Here is a 4,206-nt window from a genome sequence, read left to right on the forward strand (position 1 = left end):
GGGGGGGGCAATGCAATGCAACACAATGATAATTGAGAGATTTTGATACTCATATTTTAACATGATTTTAAAATCAGTAAAAAATTTCACAGCAAAAACACACGTGTACCGCAACAAGGCCTTTTACTTGATAAAAAAAAACTTGATCAGATGACAGAAGGCATGTAGGAGATTGTATACAACAGATTTTTCAGCAGTTTTGTTTGTGTTGATAATTTAGAGGCCTTAGAAATTCATGTAGTAAATGTGATACAGTATGGTTAAAGTAATCATAAAGCTACCAAAATAATGCTAATAATATAGCAGTAACAATAGCATGAGTCAATATCATACTATTGAGTTAAATGTCTTATACAAGACATACACTTATTTTAAAATGATTTTCATTGTGATAGATGGTAGGTCTCAATTTATGCAAAAGAGGTATGCTGTCACTGCAAAATATTTAATTCTATGTCACCTAAAAATAGCTTCACATCACATCTATATTAACTGGTTTAATCAAAATATAATGAAATATTGCAGAATATACTTAATATTTATTTCATATTAACTTTAAACCATCAAAAGCTATTTTCAACTGTCAAATCAAACCAGAAATGTATCAGCTTTGCAGTGTACATCTTAAAGGGATAGTTGACCCAAAACTAAATTATTTACTCACCCTTATGTCACTCTGTGTGACTTTCGTTTTCTGCAGAAAAAAGTATCGCTTTTTATTTCTCTTCTTTCCTATTACTTGTTTCGCTTCTGTTTCAGTTTTTATAACCATTTCTTACTATGTGTAAGTTGTTGTTTTTTAGCATGTGTGTTTGGCAGTTTTATTTTTTAGGATTACTGATAAACTACTGTCATTTGATTGTATTATTTGTATTTGTTATTTATTTAAATTTTAGTTACATTATGTCTGAATTTATTATGTCTGTATAGGTCTTTTATTAAGTTTTTAGTTTTATTAAGTTATTTTAATACTTCAACAAACTGAATGGAAATGAAATAAAATGTGTACATAAATGTGTATGTACATATACAGTATATATGTATGTGTGTGTGGTTGTACATACACATATACACTCTTAAAAATAAAGGTGCTTCACGATGCCATAGAAGAACCTTTTTGTCTAAATGGTTCCATAAAGAACCTTTAACATCTGAAGAACATTTCTGTTTCACAAAAGGTTCTTTGTGGCGAAAGAAGGTTCTTCAGATTACAAAAAGATAAGAAAGAGATGGTTCTTTAAAGAACCTTTGACTGAATGGTTCTTTGTGGAACCAAAAATGGTTCTTCTATGGCATCGCTGTGAAGAACCATTTATGCACCTTTATTTTTAAGAGTGTATGTAGTTGTTTTTTTGGTGTTTGGCTTAGTGTTATGTTAGAATCATTATTATACTCTTATACCTTTTGTTCTTTAATATTTTGAATTGTTTTTAGCTTTATTTTTTGTTTTTCATTTAAATGTTAAGTTTTGAAATTTTGTTGTATGGACTTGTCATTTTTATTTAATCTCTTTATTTTTAAAATGTCTATATGTAGTATTTATAAAGTTTTAGCTTTTAGTTTTGGATCTGTTTTTAGTTGTTTTAATACTACAATTGATTGCTTCTATTGTCCTCATTTGTAAGTCGCTTTGGATAAAAGCATCTAATAAATGACTAAATAAATAAATAAAGTAAAACAAAATAAGATATTTTGAAGAAATGCTGTATTATTTTGACCATACACTCTTAAAAAAAAAGGTGCTTCACGATGCCATAGAAGAACCTTTTTGTCTAAATGGTTCCATAAAGAACCTTTAACATCTGAAGAACCTTTCTGTTTCACAAAAGGTTCTTTGTGGTGAAAGAAGGTTCTTCAGATTACAAAAAGATAAGAAAGAGATGGTTCTTTAAAGAACCTTTGACTGAATGGTTCTTTGTGGAACCAAAAATGGTTCTTCTATGGCATCGCTGATGTGAAGAACCTTTTGAAGCACCTTTATTTTTAAGAGTGTACAGTGAATAAAAGTGAGGTCCAACACAACATTGAACAACACTGATTGATTTTTACTGTATAGACAAGCAGTTTTTGTAGTTGCATTTAGAGTAGAAATAAAGCATGGTATAAGATCAAATATAAAAAATAGATATGTGGCTACTTGAACATAATTAGGGTCTGAGAAGATTAAACTGACATCTGGTTTCCCAAGAGACAAGGCCAGTGCAGCTCCAAATATCACAAAAATGATTAAACAAACATTGATTTACACAGAGTACAGTATTCTCCAGTGAAACTGTGACAATAATTTGAAAAAGTGAGGACAGCGCATGAGATGCTGCCAGGCGAGTTTGTTGAGAGCGCGCGGGCGTGTGTGTGTGAGTGTGTGTGTGCGGTGGCTGGCAAATGTCACACTGACAGAGAAAACCGTGGGAGAGAAGAGACGGGGATAAATTAAGAGACGAAGAAAGTGTCAATAAAACCAGAGCAAACTTTTCTGTGAAAGTCGAACCGTTCCGCACACACTATTGATTCTTCACTTTCTTTGAGAAAAAAGAGAGAAAAAGCCCATTTTAATTAATTGAGACACTGAAATATAATAACAGGATTATAGGATTATTCTTCTTTCAAGCAAATGTCTGTTTTCTACCGGTCAGGCAGTCTGCTGTAAAAATAATGATTTGCTGGTTTGACAAAAGTGTTTAATTAATTTGCGCAAAGGTCAAGACTTTAATCCCCAAACCCTTCAGCATTATGATGTGGTCAAATTTGATTATCGTTTAGAATATAAGACTGCAGTGCCATGTTTTCTGTGTGCTCGTCTTGTGCTTTTCATCATTTATTGCATGGATTAATATGAAAGAAGCTTAAGAGCGCAAATCTACATGCTGCATACCTCCCACACGGATTCACTGGACTTCACACATTACTAACTTCTTTTGTGCTTTCTCTTGCAGTCCACAAGGCACAATTATTCATCATCCTGAGACACACAGACTAATGTAGCACTGCTATGAGTCCAGCATATCACTGAAATACTGGATTTCACATATTTAGATAGTGATGGATCTTCACACTCCTTAGCAACAGGCAACCTTTATGCATAGTGACAGAGGGTTGGTTATTTTGGATGGAAAAACAGACAGGAAAGGAATGAGACGCATGGATAGAGACAGAGAGGGTTGCAGGGTGAACAGTCAGAAAAATGAGATGTTCCCACTTAACTGAGGGAATTGGCAGCCTAGCAACAAAATTTAAGCAAAGATGTCCCCTAGCAACCAAGTAGGCTTCACTCCCTTTTTCTACTTCTCATCAGTTGCACACAGAAAGCAATGAAGTTTAGCAATGCAACAAGACACAAAGAATCGCACATGCACAAACATCCTCACAAATATGCGCAGTTAAATAGGATGCACTGTTCTCGATTTGTTTTTTTAGTATAATTATTGCAGTTGATTCTGAAGAAAAAGTTTTAACCTTCCTTTGCTGCATCGTTACAACTGTTTGTTGTCTGTGGGGGGTCCAAACCTCCTCTCTAAACAGCACTTTGCTGAGCTCACCCAGCGAGTACCTTAGCAGTCTAGTGCTAACCAGAGGACCAAGAGGGGCCTCACATCACTGGCTTCATTTAAAATAATAAAACACACTCTCAGAGCAAGTACAATTAGATTCTCCATCCATTATCAGCTGTCTTAGCAAAAATCTATTAAACCTGTTGTATATTTAAATTTGTCAAATATTTCATTTAAAACTTCAAATGCTCATATATGGGCTACTATATACACTGTAAAAAGTAATTAGTTGAACTTACTTGGAAAACCTGTGGAAACTGATTGCCTCAAATTTCTCAAGCAAATTAGTTGATCATTTCTGAGTTAATAAAACTTACTGTAACTTTGTATAGGTAACTTGTGTATATGTAGAGGTTACCAGAAAACTTGAGTGTTGCTAACTCAATTTGACAAGTTCAGCCAACTTAGAGATGCAAGTTAAGCTTAGTGCACAGAACTCAAACAAAACAGTTCTCTTAACAAGTCTGCTTTGTTCACATTGCTAGACAAATGTGTGGAAACTGATTGCCTTAAATTTCTCAAGTAAGCTGTACTCAAAACTTAAAGTTGTTAATACAAAGACAGAAAACTGATTGTTAGCACAACAATAGGGCATTTATTTGTTTAAAACAATGTTACTTCAAGTCATTATTTTTTAGGCATGCTATCAAATCAACAA

The sequence above is a fragment of the Sinocyclocheilus grahami genome, unplaced genomic scaffold (assembly GCF_001515645.1).
Source record: "Sinocyclocheilus grahami isolate Dianchi unplaced genomic scaffold, SAMN03320097.WGS_v1.1 scaffold27.1, whole genome shotgun sequence".
Classification (NCBI taxonomy): Eukaryota; Metazoa; Chordata; class Actinopteri; order Cypriniformes; family Cyprinidae; genus Sinocyclocheilus; species Sinocyclocheilus grahami.